The sequence below is a fragment of the Lissotriton vulgaris genome, chromosome 3_1 (genome assembly GCF_964263255.1).
Source record: "Lissotriton vulgaris chromosome 3_1, aLisVul1.2, whole genome shotgun sequence".
NCBI lineage: Eukaryota > Metazoa > Chordata > Amphibia > Caudata > Salamandridae > Lissotriton > Lissotriton vulgaris.
Genome location: NC_141689.1, coordinates 860930977 through 860954432, shown reverse-complemented (window position 1 = coordinate 860954432; position 23456 = coordinate 860930977).

Genomic DNA, 23456 nt, shown 5'->3' with positions numbered 1-23456 from the left:
GTGGTCCGTCCAGTGAAGTCCGGTGGCGTGGCTGAAGGTGATGTCCTTTCTGGATGAGAACACGGGGTCGAGTGTGTGTCCGGCGTAGTGGGTGGGGGTGGTCACCAGCTGCTTGAGTCCGAGGTTTGCATGGTTGTCCAGCAGGGTGGTGGTGTTGCGGTCGTTGTTGTTCTCCAGGTGGAAGTTGAGGTCCCCGAGGAGGATGTAGTCAGCAGAGGGGAGGGCGTGCGGGCTGATGAAGTCGGCGATGTCTTCGCTGAATTGTGTGAGTGGTCCCAGGGGTCTGTAGATGAGGGTGCCTCTGAGGGTGGTCTTGGGTTGATGTGGATCTGGAAGTGCAGGTGTTCGGCGGGTGCGAGGGTGTCGTCGGTGTTGGTCGTGATGCGGATGGTGTTCCTGTGGATGATGGCAATGCCTCCTCCTGTCTGGTTGACGTGGTCCCTCCGGATGATCTTGTAGCCGTCCGGGATGGCGATGGCGATGTCGGGCGCTGAGGAGGCGTTCATCCAGGTTTCCGTGAGGAAGGCGACGTCAGGGGATGTGGTATCGAGCAGGTTCCAGAGCTCGACGGCGTGTCTGTGGACGGAGCGGGTGTTGAGCAGGATGCACTTCAGGTGGCTGCTGCTAGTGCTCGTCTTGGTCGGTGCTGGTGTAGTGCAGGTCCGGATGCAGGTGAACTTGCAGGAGTGGCAGCAGAAAGGTCCGTGGGTGCGCCTCGGGGCGGCTCGGTAGCATCCAGGGATCCGGCCAGCGTTGAGTGCGTTGAGCTCGGTGGCGTCGTAGGTCCGGCGGGTGGGCTGGTGTCTGGGGGGGCCAGGGGTCCTGGCACTGGGCGCGGTCCAGGCGCGTACGGGCGCAGACGGGCTTACCTTTGGCGCACCTTTGGCGCGCTTACGGCACGCCCGCTGCGCTTCAACGCTGCGCGTTTGCCACTCTGCCATATGTGGAGAGTGGTGGGAGTGGTGGGAGCGGAGCGAGGGAGGGGCAGCTGGAAGGCGGGAGCGGGGCGGCGAATGAGGGTCGCGGAAAGGAAGGGGGCGGGCCGCAGGGGGGCAGCGGCAGGTAGGGAGGGAAGAGAACGGCGGGAGGAGGAGGGGTGGCGGGAAAGGAGAGGTGGAAAGAAAACGGCGGAGCGGCGAGGGGGGAGGCCTGAGGGCAGTCCCTAGCAGGCAGCGGGCAAGAGGCAGGGGCAGGGATCAGACAGGCAGCAGGGTGACCTGGCCCCCGGAGACCGTGCGATGGCAGGGTCGGGGGTCAGGCAGCCGGCAGCAGGGAGACCTGGCACGCAGGAACGTGTGAGGCAGGGGCAGGAGGTAGGCAGCAGGGAGACCTGGCAATTGCAACCTATATGGATGCTTTGAGAACCTATGAGGCTTGTACTTTATATATTTAATTTAGAATAGGAACCTTGCAGGTAGGCCAGTTTTCTAATAAATAGAAATTCAAGTAGGACACAGATTTTCTGACCTTCTTGTAGAGCCTCTATAGAAGACGTTGAACATTTGCTTTTCTTTTGCCCAGTGTATAAAAGTGCAAGAAGAACTTGGGTTTCACCACTAGGCTTAAACCTTGACATTAGAATATTCCTGGCAAACACTAATTTGGTTGTTGTATATTCTGTAAGCCAATAGCTCTTTGCCATTTGGTTAGTAAGGAAGCGGATGGGTTATTTCTTACGAAATAAAAATACTGAAGAAATCTTTTAGGAATATAACATACTAGTAAGGAGGTATATATATTTGACTTCGTGCAAACATTGTGAATTTCATATAAATCTGAATTCTAATTGATAAATATGTTTTTTTTTGACTGGTACATATTTTTTTTAGGATTCTAGTCTTTCAATGTTTCGTTTTGAATGCCTAATTATTTGGCTTTACTTCATGATTATATTGATTTTATGAATTTATTGTCATTTTAAGTGACTCTTTTGTATTGCATGCCTTGATTGTGTAACACTCATTATCATGCTTATTTATTGAAATGCTATGTATGTGTATGTTTTATGGGGTAAATACCTTGAAATAAACATGATAAATAAATGAATGAAGCAATACATTAAAAAATGTGCTGATTTATGCTGCATAATCAGTGAATGATGGTGCCCCCTGGAGAATGTGAAGGGGGCATCTGAATCTCCTTTATCTCACATATATTCACTGGCCTTGGGCTGAATGGGCGCCCTCTGAAAGGCTTGGAGGCCCCAGAAGTTTACCCCACCCCCGTGCCACAGGGGCCTGTGTTACACCCCTGTGCTTTGTTTTCCTTCTCCTGCAACATAAATTAGTGAACCCTGCTTCATATTTTGATGCTCCCTTGCCGCATAATTCCAGTTTCCCTGCTCTTAACCCAGGTTCTTTCCTTCCCTTAAAGCCCTCCATCTTTTCGTCTTTTCACACTCCCACCTGCCATTATGCCCCCTTGTGTTGCTCACATTCTTCCTCCCTCAAGAGTGTTTTTTTCCCTAAACCCTTACTAAATTCCGTCACTAGCACTGTGAACCTTTTCCATTAAAAAAAATCTACTTTTGTGGAAAAGTATTTCATTGTGATATTTCATCAAAATGGAGTTTCATCATCCTGATTTCATCAGACTGGCTTTCTTAATTTTTGCGAATCTGTTAACATTACCAAATTCGATCTCGTCATGCATGTTGTCGGCGAAACATGTAGAATGACATGACGTGAGCTGTGTTATAATGCAGATATCCAAATATACCTGCTTTGCGATAATTTGTTTATGTTAAACAGTTACCTGCAAGGGAGGCTTGGGGGGGGCAGCAGACCGCAGGGAGGGCCCCCCCGGGCATTTTGGGAGGGGCGGTGGTGGCAGGAATCACGTCGGCCATTTTGGCGTTTGAGCTTGTTATTTTATAGCTCAAAAGCAGCCCAAGCATAAATGCTTTTGGGCTCCTGCTCCCAGTCACCATTTTAGGTTTGATAAACTGGTGGCTGGGAGCTTAGGCTTTGGAATTTTTTGTGGAGGAATTTCTTCGCTTATTGTTGAGTATTTGGGTCATTGTTGCCTTCAGGAATGGCTGCTGAAGATTATCGAGTATTAGAGGCCCTCCGGCTCCTTAGTGAAGCGGGCCGGATGGACCTTGTTATAGGGGATGTGGTAGGACCCTCGCGCCCTGTAAGGTAGGCCTCGGCGGGCGTGGCAGCGGCGGTCGCCACCTGCAAGTCACCCAAGCGTCTGCGTTTGGTGCAGGTAGGTGAAAGGGGCCGCTCGCGTGTGAAGAAGGCGGCCACGTTGCTGGCATTGCAGCTTGGGGAGGGCATGGGGTCTGGAGACGTAAGGTTTAGAGCGGAGGACGAGTCAGCATGTCTTGAGCCGGTCGAGCTCTCTGTTTCATCCCCCTCGCTGAGAGCGAAGAGCGGGGGAGGGCGGGGCATTAGGGGGCGGGCGGCTTCCTTGTCTGCTGCACATGTGATGACAGCGCATACTGTGGCAGGGCAGTTTAGGGGCTCGGCCAGGGATTTGTCGGGCAGGGAGCGTCTTGGAGCGATTCTGTTGGGAGCGAGGAATGTGTTACCCCCTCCGTGTGCGCGCCTGTCATAGCGAGGTGTAGTTTCTGCGCGGAGGGTGGGAGAGGCTGGCACACGATGGGCAGCTCTTCAGGAACAAGAGATGTATTAAGGATTGTCTCCATGGAGCATAAAAGCTGTGTATTGCAGGGGGCAGAAGTAGAAGAGGTGACAGGCTATGGGCAGATGGTTAGCCCTTTGTTGTTCTCCCCACCATATTTTCTGAAAGGAGAGGCTAGTTCTGTGGGAGGGAGCTCTTTGGGGGAGGGGGAGTGGGCACAGGTTGGGGGTGGAGTAATCACCAAAAGGAGTTTTTTTCACATGAATATGTGGATTTTGGGGCAACCCCTTCATCGCATTGGGGGTTTGGGTGCTACCGTTAAGGGTGGTGAGGACAGGTTTATAGGAACAGGGGACAGGGGAGCTGTTTTAGGGGATGAGGGTGAGCTCTCAAGGGAGCTGGATCCTGCTGGAGGGGTCCGGCCTGGGAGGGTTTAGATATCTTTGCTTCATGGGCGGAAGGTGTTCCGGGCCTGGGGGCGGGGAACACTGGGAGGAGGTTTATGTCCTGGGCCGCGGGGTGGTGCGCCCCCGGGTTGTCATTGGAAAAGGTGGGGGACAGGAGCACATAGGGTTAGGGGGTACTTTGGATCCAGGGGGTCATGTTTTGGGGCCTGCGTCTGCGGTAGTTCAGGCAATGCTGGAGTGGAGTGGGGAAGAGGAAGGGGGGAATCCCCCCTGGTAAGTGGGGTTTGGTCAGGATTTGCTAGGGGTATGCGGACTAGGGATACTGCTGGTCATTTGCGGGGTGTAGGTTTTTCAGATAGCTTTCAGGGACCCAGCACACCAGTCCAAACTTTTTCTTTGCAGCGCAGGGAGCGTGGCAGTGCAGCGAACTCGGTAGGGTGGGGTGAGGCCCAAGCACACAGGGGAGAAGGGAGGGTGAGGCCTTGCGCGATATATTCTGTACCGGCGAGAGATCCCGTCGCAGTCAGCACACGAAGGCCCGGCGCAACCTCGCTGGCGCCAACAGTAGGCAGGTCAAGGTGGTCAGCTTTACCAGCGGAAATGGATTTTCAACGCATTGGGGAGTACCGGCGGGTACAGTCGGCTTCCCCTCAAGGAGGACATTCAGGGGCCGTTAGGGCCAGTGTGGGACATGCAGGGTCCGGTAAGGCCCATGCTGTTGATCTTGCTGCTGAGGTGCTCCAGGTGGAGGAGCCTATTTTGCTTGATTATGATGAAGACAGCCACGAGGAAGGGGAATTGCGGGACGGTGAGGAGGGGGCCCTCTCACGTGTCTCATAGTCTATTGCAGGTCATGAGAGCGGTGCCACATACACAGGCAGTGGTGGCAGGATTCAAGAGAGAGCACAGCCAATCGGTGAGGGCTCCTCGCACGGGGTATAAATCTGAGAAGTTGGCATGGCGGTCGGAGTCCGTCCGAGCATCCTCCTTAGAGCCAGGTATCTGCGGGGACGGGGTAGGGGAGTGGGATGGTGATGGAGGGGAGATTGCACAAGGGTAGATACGTTAAGGATACAGGGGTAGGCACAGGAGATGGGGTACTAGCACTGGGTACCAAGGTGGAGAGCAGGACTAACATTGATGCAGCGGGGGTGGTAAGGAGCCTTTGGGAAGTAAGGAATTGAAAATTAAGAAACTACTGTACATGGAGGTGACAAAGCCTTTGGGTACTCATTTAATGCTGGCAACCAAGGAGTGCATATGGAAAGGAGAATACGTTGAAAGACTGAAGCTCCTTCATAGGGAGGTAAGGTCCAAAGAGGGCTCCAAGGAAGAAGAGTACGAGTTGGCTAAGCGCCCTAAAGTACGGTTGACCATTGAGAACTGGACAGCAGCATTTTTGATTTACGCTAGCGTATATTGTGAGAAGTTTCCTGAGTGCAGCGTGGCTATCTTTAAGTAGAAGATGCAATCCGGAAAGCCCAGATTACTGGTGGTGGTTATGCATGGGCCCAATATGACGAAGAGTTCCGGGCACGGATGGCATGGGACTCGGAGGCGAAATGGGGGTAGTTGGACACAGATTTATGGCAGCATACTATGGGGGCGGCAGCAGGGGGCAAAACCATTTTTACAGCTAGTGGGCTGCCTCTTGTTTACCGGCCCTTTCAGGGGAATCCCACCCAGGGCGGGGTGGAAGGTGCAGCCACGACGCAAACTGGATTCGGTGCATGCTGGGACTTCAATAAAGGTCTATGCACAAGGAAGTACTGCAAGTATCACCACAAGTGCTCCAAGTGTGGAAAGTGGCATCCTCTTGTTAACTGTTGGGGAATCAAACCGCAGAGGGCCAGCAATGGCAGCAGTCAGGTGCAGGCACATCTGGCACTCCACAGCACTTCCAGGGTGGTAGGGGAGGTATTGGAGCACAGGGTACTGGGCCCAAAGGCTCCTATGCCAGTTAGGGTGTCAAATCTGGGAGAGTCATTGCAGGGGTATGGGGATTTAGGGGCAAAACAGTTGCCTTTGGATTGGTTTCAGTGGGGGTTTCATTTGGGCTACCTGAGACCAAGGCAGAGAAGGTGGGCAGATACATTGAAATCAGCGGCAGAGCATAGCAGGGTTGTGCAAGAAAAACTGAGCAAGGAAGTGCGCGAAGGGAGGATGGCAGGCCATTTCGATGATTGGCCACTTGAGAATTTGATTATATAGCCAATTGGTGTAGTGCCCAAAAAAGAGAAAGGTCAGTACAGACTGATTCAGCACTTGTCATGGCCAGAGGGGTCCTCAGTGAATGATTTTATTGATGAGGAGGCTGCCTTGGTTTCATATTCCTCAGTTGACGTGGCCATGTCACTGGTAGTGACCGCGGGCGCAACTGCAGATATGGCAAAATATGACATTAAGTCGGCGTTTCGGTTGCTTCCAGTCCATCCAGATGATTGGGATCTTCTGGGAATCCATTTCGAGGGTAAATGGTACGTGGACAAAGCATTACCGATGGGTTGCTCCATGTCTTGTGCTTTATTTGAATGTTTCAGCACTTTCCTGCAGTGGCATTTCAAGCACCACACAGGTCACACGTTGGTAACACACTACTTGGATGATTTTTTCTTTGTCGGTTCCCCGGGCTCCGCGGAATGCCAGATAGCTCTTGACACTTTCCATGAGCTCATGGAGGAACTAGGGGTGCCTTTGGCTCCCGAAAAGACAATGGGACCTGCTACAGCCTTATCCTTTTTGGGAATTGAAATTGACTCTGTGGCAATGCGGGCTCGCTTGCCAGAAGACAAAAAGTTAAAAATGCTGGAATTGTTGGACAGAATGTTGTCAAGGCAGAAGGTGATGGTAAAGGACATTCAAGTGTTACTGGGTCATCTTAACTTCACTTGCAGAGCGGTCAGGGCGGGGAGGACTTTTTGCAGGCAGTTGGGCTGGGCTTTAGCAGGTCAGCATTTGCCTCACCACCATGTCCGCTTGTCAGCAGGGTTGAAGGAGGATTTGCGTATGTGGTCAGTTTTTCTAAATTCCTTTAATGGAGGGCCACTGGCCAGGGAGGAAGATGCCCATTGGGATGTTCAAATGTTCTCTGATGCAGCAGGCAGTGATGGTTTTGGCCTGTATTGGCAGGGTAGATGGTATGCAGAGAAATGGCCGCCAGAATGGAGGGATGGGGGAAGGAGCATAACATTTCTGGAGCTATTCCCGTTACTGGTGGCTTTGACCCTTTGGGGTGAGGATTTGACACACAAGAAGGTGCTTTTTCGTGTGGATAACATGGCAGTGGTGGAAATCGTCAATAGGCAGTCAGCAAGAGATGAACAGATTCTGAAGTTGTTGAGAGTGTTTATGCTGGGCTGCCTTAGACATGACATTTCATTCAGAGCCTTTAACATACCTGGTGTGGACAATGACATAGCTGATGCCTTGTCTCGTTCATAGTGGGGGAGATTCCATGGGCTGGCCAAGGAGGCGGACAGGACACCGACCCCAATGCCGGAGCACCTTTGGTATGTAGACAACGTAGGGTATTTCAATTGGTGGTAGGTTCACTCTCAGCGTCTACTTGGGCGGCATACGAACTGGCATGGAAGGATTTTTTGGCATCTGGTGCTTGTAGGCGAGAGGAGGTATGGCATCACTCTGAGGATGTGATCCAGTTTATCTTACACCTCATTGAGAGAGGCCTTTCAAGGGTTACCATCGCCGGGAAATTAGCAGGAATTTCTTTTATGGGGAAGCTCTTTTGGGGCTATTCCCCTTCCGCTGGCGAAGTGGGGAGGAGGATGCTTGAGGGTTGGGCTAGGGAGTGGGGATGGTTTCAGCTGTCCCGTTCCCCCCCTTTCGTGGCAGACCAGGGCACGTTTGTTGGAGGTTTTACCTGTGGTTTGCAGGGATGATTTTGAGGCATGCCTGTTTGCCACCCTTATGGCGTTCATGTTTTTTGGGACGTTTCGAGTATCCGAGCTACTTGGTACCAAGGCAAGATGGAACATTTCTTGAGACAACGTTTTTTATCAGAAAAGGGTTTGCACATTTGGCTGGCCAGTTCGAAAACTGCTCAGAGAAGCAGTGGGAAAGGTGTGTGGTTAGAAGCGGATACTCCCAGTTCTACCTGTCCTCTGCTTTTGGCACGTCATTGGAGATGTTGTCTGGGGGGACTGGAAGCGATCTAGTTTTTCAGAATATCAATGGTGCCCGGGAACAGATTACCAACTGGGCATGGTTCTGCGTAAAGCGTTGCAGAGGATTGGGTTGGATGGGGCGCAGTATGGGACTCACAGGTACATGCATCATTAAATGAGCTTGCGATTCCTTATTTGCGAATTTTAAGGAATCGCAAATAAGGAATCGCAAAACGCGATGCATCATGAAAATTGCGAAAAAATAAGGAATCGGTAAAAATCACAGAATAAATAGCGATGTCTTGTGTTTGCGAACTAGCAATTTGCGATTTCACAAATTGCGATTTCGCAATTTCCGGGGTCGCACATTGATGATTGTTGATGACATCAGAACCAGGAAGTCTGCTGTCCAAGCCTCTTTTTCAGTGCTGAGGCTCAGGGGGAGGAGAGAGCTGGCTCTGGGAGCAGAGGAGAGTGAGAGTGAGAGAGACTGAGTACCCCTGAAAAGAAGTTTAAAATGGAGCCTGAAAATCCAGCAGAGGACAGCCAAAGTGCAAGGAAAAGAAAAGTTAAATTCTCCGAGAAAGAAATAGAAACCCTAATTGAGGGTGTAGTGCACAGCAATGACACGCTGTTTGGAAAAGCTTCACTGAAGGTTCCTGAGCAGGAAAAAAGGAAGATATGGATCAGGATTCAGAATCGAGTAAATACCATTGGGGTGACTCACCGTACCACAGAGGAATTAAAAAAGAGATGGTACGACCTGCGCAGTCGTGCCAAGGCACGCATTGCAGACCGTTTGAAGGAGGCACATAAGACAGGAGGGGGCACACCACCAGACACTGGAAACACTCCCATGGAGGAATTGGTGGAGTCAACAATCCAGCCAGAAGCTGTTGTTGGAGTCACGCAGCTGGACACCTTAGGAGCTGCACACACGTCTGAAGGTCAGAGGAATGCATGTGTATATTGTCCAAATTACTGAAGTCAGGATGTCAGCACACCACAGCGCAAGCGCACACTGTAAAGCATATACTAGAATTCCATTACTAAGGGAAGTGCATCATGGGAGTTGAAGTCAGTCCAAGTAGTTACAATGACACACACACATGCAAAAAACGATCTTTAAATACTGAAGCAGATGTTCAAATGAACATTAAATTTATTAATTGTGAACTGTGACATAACCTCCCAAGCATACATTGATGCTGTTTTGCACTGTTTAACCTCACAGATGCAGAACCTGATGGTCTGGAAATGCACCACAGCAGCGCATCAGAATATTAGGACACACCAGCTCTGCCAACTACCCAGTCACGTGTGCCTCATTCCCTTAGGTCACCTGTCCCAACACTGCGTCCCATGGCCTCTGATGATGAGGCCAGTGCTGCACCTGTGGTCAGTGTACGTCAAAGCTTTAGCGCCACACCCACACCAACACAGATCCGGAGAGGCAATCGCAGATTCCAACAGAGAAGACGCAGACCACGCAGACCACAGCAGGTGGAGTTGACAAATCCGATCTGGGGTGGCTTGGAGGGACAGATGCTCTGTTCACATCGCCTGCAGGGCAAGAACACTCGATTAGTGAAGGAGGAAATAGCTAAGATGTCAGGCAACATTGAAGTACTGGCCAGTAGTGTCCAGGAATTGACAAAGGTCATGCAGGAGGGGCATGCATCGCGCAATAGAAAGCACCGGCAACTGATGCAGCAGCTCAAACAGCAAGGAAAGTCGAAGAATAGGCTGGCCACAGCCACAACACTGCTGGCGCGTAGATCTATGACAATGCAGACCGCAATGTGTCATTGGAGTGGAGATGTTGCCAAAGCACTAGATCAAGTGACAAATGCGGTAGAGATGATGAATGCATCTACCAGCAGAGTGAACATGACTGCACAGGAAGAAAGCAGTGAGTGTGCCTCAAGCCTGAGCAGTATAACAATGCCTGTAGCAAGTGCAGTGAGACGCAATACATGCAGCGCCACCCCATCCACTACCAACGTAAGGCAAGAAGAAGCTGCCACAGACAGACGTCTGGGTGTTCGAGGGAAAAAACGCTAGGCTCCCATGCTCAAATTTGGTCTAAAATGGTGACGTAACCATTGCTACGATGTGACCTAATCACTGACTTTCAAGTACATTTGTTTAGAATTTTAGATTTATTGTTTTTGGCCAAGAGTCTTGTGCCATTAGTCACTTTGGCAGTTTGCTTCAGTTCCCTGGTCACGATTCATTCACATAAAGTATACTTTTCATAGCATGTACTGTTTTTGTGTCATCATTACTCACCTTAGAAGTAATTCCATGTGATCTCCAATCTGCGCCTGCGCCCTTCTGCTGATCCTTGTAGGGCAGGGTGGTGTTGCACTTGTTGGTTCCCATCCTCCGAGTCACTGTCAGACAGCTCCATTTCCAAACCTCCCTTTGTCGCTATGTTGTGCAGCATGGCACATGCTGCCACTAGCTTGCAGCATTTTACGGGATTGTATTTCATTGCTCCTCCGGTCTTATGAAGGCGTCTGAATCGGCTCTTCAGCAGCCCAAATGTTCGCTTTATCACGTTCCTTGTTGAGATATGTGCTGCGTTGTATCTCCTTTGTGCGGCAGTGGCAGGATTGAGATATGGTGTCATCAGGTAATTTCGCAAGGCGTATGCGCTGTCACCTACATGTGAGGTATGAAAGGCTGTCAGTAGTTGTTTGACATTAACATTAACATCAAGGCCTTGAACTACATGTTCAAAATAAAAACAGGAGGAGCCCCAAAATACCTCCAATCCCTTGCTTGCCTCTACACACCAAAGAGAAACCTCCGGTCCCAGACAGCAGCATGGTTCTGTATACCAAGGTTCAAACGTGCAAGATCAGGGGGCAGATCTTTTGCCTATCTTGGACCCTCCCTGTGGAACACGCTTCCTCCAAGCATTCGGAAGGAAGATAACTACCATAGTTTCAGAAAGCTTGTAAAGACCTGGCTGTACGAACAATAATCCCTCAAAATCTCCCTCCGTTTCTGTCTTTTCGTCTCTAGCTGTGTCTAGGCGCCGGGAAACCCTTCTTGGGTAGCTGTTGCGCCCTATAAATTGACAAAATAAATAAATAAATAAATGTATTGCACATATTTACCTAGCAAATGTCCCTCTCCAAACTCTCCCCTTTCTAGATGGGTCTGAATGCCACTTTGCCTGAAGATATATGAATCATGTGCACTGCCAGGAAATTGTGACACAATGTCCGTAATGATGTTTTTGGCATTACACACAACCTGAATGTTGAGGGAGAGATAACATTTCCTATTCCTAGACAAATATTTCTGAGCTGCAGGGGGACATATAGCCACATGGGTGCAATCAATACAACCCAGTACTTGGGGGAAGCCAGCAATTTGGTAAAACTCCTGCTTTGTCTTTGCAATTTCATGGGCTGTGGTAGGGAAACTTATGTGTGTGTGTATCCGGACCATCATGGCATCAAGGAATGCTTCAAAGATTTGCGACAATGCACTTTGCGACACACCTCCTGCTACTGCAATTACTCCCTGAAAAGTGCCTGACGCCAGTAGATGTAGGCAACATAAAATCTGGACATGCGTTGGAATTGTATTGGTCCTATGAGTCGGTCGTTGCAGGATGGGGTCCAATTCATTGATTAGATCATGTATCATTTGGCCATTCAGCCTATACTTATCATATATTTCGTCCTCCTCCTGTCCTAGCAAAGTTATGCGTACTCTGAAGATGCGCTCATTGATTTGCCTCCCTCTCTGTCGAGCAGCTTGCAGCCATATCCTCCCCGCCATCAGGTACAGCCCAGCCATTTTGGATTCTGGAACCTCATTGTGGGTGTGTTTAAATCAGTTTCTGTTGCTCTTCAGCTGTTTCTGATTTGCACTCATTTTTACCACCTGGTTGTGTCCCTTCTTAAATTGCGATAGCAATTTTGCGATTTCTATGAAAATCGCAATTTGTGATTTTTCATGCATTTCAATTGCGATTCCTTATTTGCGATTCTTTATTTGAGAATCGCAAATGAGAAATCGCAATGGTTTTCTCAGAATAATTTAGCGATTCCACATTTTCGCAAAAATAAGGTTGATGCATTGCAACACTGTAAATAGCGATCGCAATTGCTCTTTTTTTGCGATTCGCTATTTTTGGGACTTCTAAATCGCTTGATGCATGTGCCTGTCATTCTTTTAGAATTGGGGCGGCAACTGAAGCACACAACAGGGGTTGGTCTCATGGGGACATTATGCAGCTAGGTCGCTGGTCGTCAGACTGTTTTTGGCGATATGTGAGAAGGAACGCGGGGGAGGCGCACGCGTCATCCTCTTTGTTAAGAGTCTCATTCTATTTTTCTCTTTACAGGTTCCGTGCCTGGGCCCCACTCGAAGGAGTTGACCATTTGGATAGTGGGTCGTTCTTTCATCAAGTGGGCACGGTTCAGGCGTGCCAAAGTTATTTTGGGACAATGTTGGGTTTCAATGAATATCTGTTTAGAATTGTGTGGCAGGGTAAGGGAGGTATGCTTTGGAGGGAACTTATACCATGTTTGAATAAAGCGTTGGTGAGGGGCCAGTGCCAGGATATTTTGTTGATACATCTCGGTGAGAATGATCTTTGTGGAGTGATGGGTGTGGTGTGCTCAGGGCAATGAAGAGGGATTTATCCTTGTTGAAAGAGCTATGGTCGGGTTGCCATTTTTTGTGGACGGAGCTGGTTTCGCAGAGGATTTGGAGAGGGGCAGTGAACCCCAGAGCTATTGAGAGACCAAGGAGGAAAGTTAACTCTGAAATTTCTAGGTTTCGCCGCAGCCTGGGGTTTCGGAGAGTGACGCACAAAGACATTCGTTTTGAGGCAGAGGAGTTTTTTAGGGATGATGGAGTGCACTTATCCAGGCTTGGTATGGATTTGTATTTTCTAGAATTAGAGAAGTATTGTCCAGATGCTTGAATGTTCAGAGGCATGGAATCTGAAGGGTTTTTCCTATGTTAGGGGGGGGCAGAAAGGGGGGGGTAGTTTACTCCCCTCGTTTTTCTGGGCGGCAGGGGTTATTTGAGATGACAGTTTTGGCAGATGTTTGTTGATTAATTGTTAAGTTGGGTTATCGACAGGGAAAGGATATGTTGGTTAATTTTAGTGAGGTTTCACAGGTTGGGTGATGGACAGCTGTAAAGGGGCAGGCAGGGGAGTTTGTTGATGGGCGGGTTGTATTTATAGGTTTATACTGGGTTATACGATGATGTAATGTTTTGTATTGTTTAGAATGTTGTAATGTACGGGTGGGGCGGGTTCAAAGAAATTCTAGGGGAGGGGGAGGGGTGAGGGGTTAGGTATGTGGTTTATTTAGTGAGGCTTAGTTTTCAAAGTCTTTTTGCCGAGGTTTATTAAAATTGTTATGTTCACTTGTTCCAATAAAAGTGGCCTTTTTCACACAAACCATGGTCCGTGGTCTGCTTCTCCGCCACCCCTCACTCCTAAGGGGGGGTTGGGGGGGGCGGGGGGGCAGCCGACCGCAGGGAGGTCATCCCCTGGGCAATTTGGGAGGGGCGGGGTGGGATGGGGTGGCAAGAATCACGTTGGCCATTTTGGCGTTTAGGCTTGTTATTTTATAGCCCAAAAGAAGCCCAAGCCTAAATGCTTTGGGCTCTTGCCCCCAGCCACGATTTTAGGTTTAGTGACCTGGTGGCTGGGAGCTTAGGCTTTGGAATTTTTTGCCCTCCCTCCCTCCCTAATTTTCTTTTCAATTTTTCTACAGTTTCAGTATCTGGGGTTTTTTCCTTTGTTTTCGGTTTTCCGAGGTGGCTTTTTTGGGACAGGTGAGCAGGGGTTTTTGCTATGTATTGTCGCTTGGAGCAGGTGCTGTGCGGGGGTTATTTGAATTTTGACAGTTTTATCAGAGGTTTGTTGATTAATTGTTAAGTTGGGCTATCGACAGGGAAAGGATAGGTTGGTTAATTTTAGTTAGGTTACACAGGTTGGGTGATGGACAGCTGTAATGGGGCAGGCAGGGGAGTTTGTTACCGGGTGGGCTGTATTTCTAGGTTTATACTGGGTTATACGATGATGTAATGTTTTGTATTGTTTAGAATGTTGCAATATACAGGTGGGGTGGGTTCAAAGACATTCTAGGGGAGGGGGCGGGGTGAGAGGTTAGGTATGTGGTTTATTTAGTGAGGCTTAGTTTTGGAAGGCTTTTTGCCGAGGTTTATTAAAATTGTTATGTACACGTGTTCCAATAAAAGCAGCCTTTTTCACACAAACCATGGTCCGTGGTCTGCTTCCCCCCCCACCCCTCCCTCCCAATTGTTTATTATTTTTAATTAATAAGTTAATCCATGTCATTTTTTTTCCAACAACACCTTGTTGCATTCTGGGAGGCAGGTTAATACTGGGACAGAAAACAGGCTTGGGCGCCAAAATAAAAATGGCCCCATTAGTGAATCAGATAGCCAAGAAAGCGGCCTATATTTGCAAATTAGGGCAATTCTAGAACTTGTAAAGACGCTGTATAAGTGCTTTACCAAGTATGGAGGACTGCGTGCATTAGAGCTTGTTGCAGGCAATTCTTTTTTAATATCAGGGAAATTAACAATAAAAACCTGCATAGCAGTCCTTAATGCAGACCCACACCCAGCCTCAAACCTGGCCTCACACTGACTTGTCAGACCAGACCGCTGGGCATTATAGGCCAGTCGGATCCTGCAGAGTGTAGTGAATTATGCCCAAGAACAATACAGTTTTTGCACCTAGTTCCACGTTTTTTTAGGTCGAGCCTGGCGACGCAGCGCGAGGCGCTGTCGCCAGAGAGAACTATTGCTACGGAGTGTCCTCTCATGCAAGACAAGAGATGGGCACGCGCAAGAGACGGACTGGAAATGTGGACGCACGCGTGAACAGGAGATGTTCACGTGCGTAGGGCTCATTTCCAGTCCGTCTCTTGCACGTGCGCATGACGCGTTTTAATTTTCCCTCCCTACCCCCGTTGGCTCCAGATCATCTCGCTCAGAGATGCAGAGGCTGAGAGCTGGTTTTATCTATCACTTCTCACATACTGGCTGAAATGTCAAAAAACGCATTGGCGCCCTATAAATGTGTCTAATCTCAACCAAGTCCTTCAACAAAGTAAGCAATCCACATGTCTGCCCAATGAGAGAAGGGAATAATTCACCTTCCTCTCCCTGCTCAGGCGGTTCCTTCCCTCTGTCTGTCCAGGGCTGTCCTCTTTCCCTCTGTCCGTCTCGATCCGCTCTGACATCCCTGCATCTAATCCCAGCCTCCCATCAAGGGCCTGTGTCCGCATCCTATTGTTCGGCCCTCATCCACCTGCCCGTCAGAGCACAGGGGGCGGCGGGATGTCATAGGTCGGAACCCGACGATATATACCGTAAGAAGCTGAACGCGGGTTAGGAAGAGAAACGACCCACAGAGGGCAGCAAAGACGCCGAGTGCTGCAGCAGGTACAACTGCAGGGAAACTCCCAATCGAACCACGGATCAAAGGGTCTCTCAGGGGAATTGGGTGACCTAGAGTATACGCAAGCTTCAAATTAGAAGGAGAAACCCTTTTTCTGAAAAGGGAGGGGTTAAAAAAAAAATGTAACACTCAAAGTTGGTATGAACAGATAATAATAATAAAAATAAAAACATTTTTGCAAGTAAAATCCCATTTAGTGTATACATCCTCATCCTTTACTAATGTATCGTTATTTAAGATCATAGTAACTAAGGCAAGTTGTAATCAATTGTAAATTTGTCAATCTTTATGCAACCTTAGATACTACGCTTGGCTCACCTTGTGTCCTTGATTTGAACCCCCTAGAGACTTAAGTCTCTTTTTTTAAATACATGAAAAGGGAATCCTTATTTTTGTTTTCACTAGAGTATACGCAAGCCTTTCCTCCCCACGACCCATCCTTAGTTCTCTCCTGGATGGCCAGTTGGCTGCCTCCATGCTCTATGGCGCCATCCGCACAAAAAGCACATGGGGCGGATCAAAACGTTTTTGAGTGAAGTTGTTACATGTCTTTGATGGTAATTAAGGCACTTTTTGCACATTTTACTGCATACTATCTGAAGGTGATAATGGGTGACACGAATGTTTGTGTACATATATTTCTAATGGTATTTCAGCACTGTTTTCAAAACCGATATTTCACAGAAATGATGTCACACCTATGTATTTTTTTATGTCTACAATTTGTGAAATTCTATTATTCAAATGAATTATGGATTTTGAGATATAAGAAGGCTAGACAGCAGTGTAGTATGATGTAATTTATGCAGTGCTGTTTTCAATACTCATTATTCTCTTTTGAAAATATTTTATGTAAATTATACACAATATATAACATGTTCAGAAGTTATCGTGACTTTTACCGACCACTCTGCCAAATTAGATAAACATATCACAAGAACGCTACTTTGGTAAAAGAGAACTATGGTTGAGTGAATTATAAACTTCGCCCACATAGGTTTACATCAGCCCTGTCCTTTTTTGTACAGTTGGAATTTCCACCGGACTTCCGGTTGCAGGGATAGTGAGTTCCCTCGATTTGGATTTTGAGTTCTCTCCCAGGGCCTTAAACCATAAACAACAGTCGAGAAATGCAATAGCCGTTGGCAGATTCGCATCATTCTTCACTTTCTTCCAAGCTTTCTTCCAAGCTGCTCGAAGGGCCTTCATGGCACTTCCAATATCAGGGTATGGGGCACATGTGTACTATTGGAAGCCAGATATGGCTGGCTTGCTTGATGAAGGCTCTGTCAGAAGCAATGCAGCCACTTCCACGTAAGCCTATTTTTTACAGTTTATTTGTTTACATTTCGAAACTTAGACAAAGCCGCACGTCGCACGTGGAAAGTGTGCTAATAAACAAAGATGCATATTCTGATTTGACTGCTCTGTATTGTGCACTACTTCACTTGATATGCAAAGTTTTTAGGAAGGGGGAAAGGAACGATGAGTGCCGACAACAAAAAATAAACACGTATCTTATAGGTACAAAAACATACGAATTAAATTGCCTTTAAAAGAACACATGACAATGCTAAACAAAATCCTTGCTTGTTCGGAATGATCACTCATGCTGCACTACATCACTCCTTGCATTTTTCAGGAAGAGTATAGTTCTATGATTTTTTATAATTTTAAAAATGCCCTTTAACGAATGTGTCTAAGGGATTTCTGTGATCTGCTATATTGTTCGTTTTGTAGTGTACGTCAAGTTTAACTTTAGCATCCCTTGAAAACTTTGTTTTTTTATTACATAAATATAATCTTTTAATTAAGTGATTGCTAACATATATTGTACTGTTTTCTTGCAATGTACATAGCAGATATCCCAGTGTTGGCAATTTTGTCTGTATTAAAAGGAAAAACATTTTAAAGTACATTGTGACAATCCCTGGTCAGAAGTTGCCATTATTCAAAGAGATATTAAGACAGAGTTAGGGGGGCCCCTCTCTGTGGAATGTTTGGGAATATGAAAGGCAAAAGCAGCATTTTAAAGCAATGTTAGTAAATACAATTGATGACAAAATTGTAAGATCAATTTTATAGTTAAAACTCAGGGGATTTTAAAAACTGGTCGGTGGTGCAGCTTTAGTGGATGCAGGGCGAACAACATTGTTAAGAACACATGTAAACACAATTTTACAAAGGAGTTGTGGTTTCTCTCCAAGGGTAACTTGAAAGAAGATGAATTTCGAGGGTGTATTTAAATCCAATTCGATCAGGAGCAGTGATGGAATCTATTAGGGAGTGACGAAATAGCACAAAAGGAACATATTTTGAAATGTTCTTAGAAAAAGGAACATTTTATAAGAGTTTGATGTCTATGAACAATCAGAAACGCCAAAATGGAGTCCGTCAAATGCCGAATAACTAAGTAATTGTGGTATTCACTGATTCATAATTGACTCCGTCCCAGCTCTCCCAGCCTTCCATAGACGCCACTTGTAATACAAATGATTGATTAATGATCAATCAGCAGTGTGCAGAGCAAACTTGCCTCTCTTATAGTGCTCCATCATCAAATAAAGGAAGTCTATAATATGTTGCTCCCAAGGGCAAAACGCAATTTTGCCTCAGAGCTGCAGAACTGGACAGGTTTGATTAATAGCGAATAACGTGCAAGGGTGATAATAGCTGTTATTCACTGTCTATGTTCTCTCTTGTGTGGCCAGTTGGCTGCCTCCACGTTCTGTGGCCATGTCCGTACAAACAATACAGGGGCCGGATCAAAAACATTATTGAATGATCCTGTTACGCGCCTTTGGTGGTAATTAAGGCAATGTTTGCACTTTTTAGCTGCATATTAAACAAGCATGTGCAATTAAATAGGTCTCACACTTGCGAGAGTTTAAGCTATTGGCATTGTATATGACAATGCCTTTTATTTATATGTTTGATAATTAACACATAGCTAAAAGGCATTGTCATTTACAATGCCAATAGCTCAAACTGTTGTAAATGTGAGACCTCGGCCGCCATTGTCCAAGGCTGCTTGGAAAGTGAAAGCATGCATGGGGCATTGAATGTTGCAGGAAAGTCTGTCATGCCTGCAGTAGAAGCAATGCATTCAAGAAAATAGGGCTTGCAGACTAAATAAGACATATTGTGTAACAACAGAAGAACAAGCATTTGCAATGCAATAGGTCTTGCATTTCCGAGAGGTTAAGCTATTAGCATCGTAAATGACAATGCCTTTTATGTAGGTTTTAGAAACCAAAACATAAATGAAAGGCATTGTTATTTACAATGCAATAGCTTAAACTCTCGTAAATGCGAGACCCATTGCACTGCAAATGCTTGTTGACCGTGCAGTGGGTAATAACGTGTAGCACTAGCAATGGTCTTTAGTCAGACAGCATAATGTTTTGTATTACTTATGGAATAGCGAGCAGCACATGGACGAATGCACAGAAGAGGTGTTGACTGGAGCGTATTGCTCCGGACAGGACGCAATTTGCATAGAACACGTGATTGCAAAGATATTGTATTGTGGCCTCAGAATCGCACCAATGCGTGTGTCCTAGAGGGTCACTTGGCAGTTATACATCACTCGTGTTTGAACCATTTAATTCCAGCCTGATGTTGCAATGCAATATTATATAGTCAGTGTCAAATTTAGCCTGATAATTGTATACTGATTTCTGCATAGCGCCTTATGTAGACGGAATGGATCTCAGTGTGTTGTCAGTGTCACCTATTTCCCGCCCCCACACGCTCCGATCCCCACCGGCTTTTTTTGTCTTTGTATAAAAAATGGAAGAGGTCTTTCTCGCAGCTGGATGAAAAGTGCAATTGGAGCACACCTGCAGGAAGTGGCCACACGCGTCCTCGAGCCTGCGGAGCTCCGCCTCGGAGCGCGAGGCCACGCGAGATTCTCTGGACCACCACGACTGTTTGTGGAAACCGGCTCTGAAGGACAGCGCTCGGTGGGTGGCAATGCTTCCCATGGCATCCTCCTGAATGTTTACTTGTTCTGTGTGCGAAGGGCGAGCTGGGAGCACAGGACGTTCCTCGCTGGCCCGCCCGAGAGACACAGACTGGTTTATTTGTTCAAATGGCTTCTATCCTCGCCGAAAGCAGCACGAGGACAGAGGGTCTTGCATGGGATGAGACCCTGTCTTCAGACCAGGCCACCCACGCAGCCGGGTGACATCATGGGATGACATCTTGCAGGGTGCTGGCAGCTTGGCTCGAGGACAATGGGATGTGAAAGGTGGTCTGATCTACTTAGGAACCTCCAGTGGCGAATAACTTACTGCAATATGCATCCCTCATACCTCTCATGGCCTTTCCCCCAAAACACTGCCTCGTTGTTTTTCTCTTGTTTACATGGATATCTGCGCCTGCATAACCTAACACTCTGTTTAATATACATAACGTTTCATATGAGATGCACTGGCTGGGTATTAAGAAGGGAAGCACCTATTTGTTATATGACTTTCTAAAAATCTTCGGGGCGTTGCGAGATGCTGTGCTGTGTTGGGCCAGGCCCACGTGTCATGCGCCCGGCCCCAGGCCAATCATTCAGTTAAGAGAAAACTCCAAAGCTTCTCATGGCCAATTACATTCGAAATTTTCAATCTGAAGACGGAAAACGGCATCTTTGCACGCACCTTATTGCCTTTTCCCCATCCCCACACCCCACTATATGCTGGTGGGGTTTATTCCACACAAGCTGCAAAGACAGGCATGCATTGCCACGCTTCTCACCAGTGCCGCATTGATATACACTAGGGCTTTGTGTAAAATTCAGTATCTTCTACTATAAACAGATTTACTGGTGTTTTGCTTGTAAATGCCGTCTTGACTTCTTGATAGACAGCTAGATAGCTTCATCAATCGAGCGCTCACTGCTGAGATAGCTTTGTGCCTTCTGCTGGTCACAAGGACAGGGTCAAATCCAAGGTGGACTGACTCACCTCTTCACCTGTCAAGATCTATTAAGAATACCAATTGCGAGTCAAAATGACATCTTTTTTTAATCAGTTACAAGAAATAACACTACTACAGTAAGAAGTACTACATACAATGGCCATTATTATTAAGTCAAAATCCATTAACAAGACCAACTCTAAAACAAGCTTGGAGGCAATCTGACTTGCAATTAAATATACTGTCCGGTCTTTGGCACTGTGGGGCTTTGCACAGAGCAATATGCGGAAAGCCCAACTTTGGAATTTTTCTGCATATGTTAATCTGTGATGTTGTACATGGCCACCTGTGGAATCCATTTGACTTGGGCACTGCTTTGCCAGCCCCGAGCTTCCCTTTTAAACATTGCTTTAAAGTATGCACTATAAAATAGGTGCTCTTGTGATATGGAGTCTGCTGATAACTCCGACAGTGACATTGGGAAGGAAATGGTAATTCTTACATAATTAATGCCAAAAAAACATGCAATTTGTATGCAGTGCTAATGTTGCTCGATTTACATTTCTTTAAAACAACAGAAGACAAGAGGAGTTTGACAAAACCGTAACAGCTTATTTAACTAAATAGTTTGGCAGGGAGAACAGTTACCAGTATAAGGTCTGAGGACTGTCTCATTTTACATTTGTTTGGTGTGTTACTTATATGCAAAATTACAACACGCCAAAAAACTTTCTGGCGTACCATACATGATGAGGAATGTTGGTTTCTGTCTTAGAGTCATAAATGAATGGTCAAATGTTTACTATAGGTAAGGGTATGCAGGGAGTGACAATAGAAACAGTAACGGTCTCCGGAGGGCTCCCGTCTTATTATGGACATAGTTTGCTGGAGATCCAGAAGCGTCTGGGGCCGCCACACCTAAAGCCTGGCCTAGACGTGAGACATGATACATCGCCAGAGAATCTCGAGTTTTGAGCGTGTCAGTGGCAGGGTTGGATCACCCACCTCGCATTCCTCCGACATTTAGCTTAAAGAGGACTTTGATTGGTCGGTCAAATAGAGGTACTCTTATGCAATTTGTCTTGTAAGATCTTGAAAAATTAGGTGCTAAGTAGGCATTATGGGAAAGCCGAAAGCCGCTGAGGGTGAGTTAGGTGATGCCTACAAAAAGAAAACAAAAATGAAAGCTATGAGTTGTAGTCTGGCAGTTAAGGATGGGGTACTAGATGATATAGAAAGTTTATTGTCCGAATACGAGGATCTCCTCGACCCAGCTATCATGAGTAAACCCTCAAAACTGACTTTCCAACCTGACCCCTGTAGTCCCGTCGACATCAGATGGATACCGGCCATGTTTGAGAAGGCTAAAAGCAGATGAAAGCAGTCAGCACCCTTGCTTGTGCCTTCTATTTCCCCTGCTGACAATGATAATACTGCTCTATTGCTCTCTGATGACTTCTCTTGCATTAATTGGTTCACAGCGCTCTAGGACCAGCCTGGCACTCAGGACATTTCGCATAGTCCTGGGGGCCTCGCAGTTGTCGAAGCTCGGGAAATTACTACGTTTAACGTAAGTCAGAAGCTATGTCTGGAAACTAATCCCCTACCCTCAGGTACAATTCCATCTACAAATAGAGACAAGCACCCTACTTCTCCGATAGAAGATTTATCTGCTAAGGAACATCCTCATAACCCCCTTAAATCCCAGATTGAGGACCTTGTCCAGGAAGTTAAAGATCTTAAAGTCTGTCAGCAGCCCTTCTGACTCCCTATTCATGGCACTCCTTGGTATCCACCATCTGAAAAAGCTAACGGGGAAACAACCTGCATGTACTGCAGGGATACGTGGGGCAGTGAATTGTCTGGGTCAGATGGGTGCGTCACCAGAGGGTATTATCAGTCATGGCATAGAGGGCGGGGCACATATAACTCTGCCTCAAGTAGCAAAAGCGTCCCCTTGTTACCTATTCACTCGAGTGGGCACGTAAACAACAGAGCAGGCTTATGACATTGTCGCAATTTTAACATTGCTTTACCACCCTTGACAGCTCCCCATAAACCTATGGTAAATTCATCTCGTACCTTAAAAAGTACAGTTAGGGCTCTTGACTACGGAAAGGTAGTATATCTAACCAACGTTCTAAAACTCCTACACAATTCAATCAGAGAAGACAAGGGTTCTTTAATAAATAAGAGCGTTTAATGGATCAGACATGTACGGGGCTGTCAGTTTGTCATAAAGGGAGGTGTAAAAGGGGCTAACAGATGTACCTTAAGGTGCGTCTCTACGGATACGATAGCACTCACATTTTACCACCACGACATAGTTGAGAATTTGGTGGCATTCGTTCTACGTACCCACCATTTAGCAAAATAGAATGTTTGCATGAAGCATAAGCTCCTCGAGACAACCCCATTGGCTAAAGCTTTCCCCCTTACCTTCTGCTAGTAGGTCATCGCCGCTAAGGGAAATTAATTGACAGCTACACTCACCCCCTTGGATTATAAATCAGGCCCCACTAATGGCAAAGATGGATAGTTCCACCACTCATCCAATATGAGCAACTTTCTGCCTAGAGGTAACATGCATTATCACAAGGAGTCTGATGAGACTCATATTGGGGTACTCAGACTCTGGGGTTGGTATTTCATCAGCAACACACTAAATATCCCTACTATTATGGAATATCGCAGGGCTTAGGTCCAAGACTGTCTCCACCAACTGGAATGCTTTTATAGAAGAAAATGATATCTGCCTATTTCAGGAAACATGGTCAGCAGTCCCAGATTTTTGTTCAGGTTATTTAAATTACTATATCCCCAGCAATCCATGGCAGTAAGGGCCGTTCATCAGGGGGGATAACCATCTGGATTCGCCAGGGTATTGGACTCACGAGCTGGGACCTCCCGACAGGGAGCTCAGATATCAATGCCATTCGACTGCTGAAC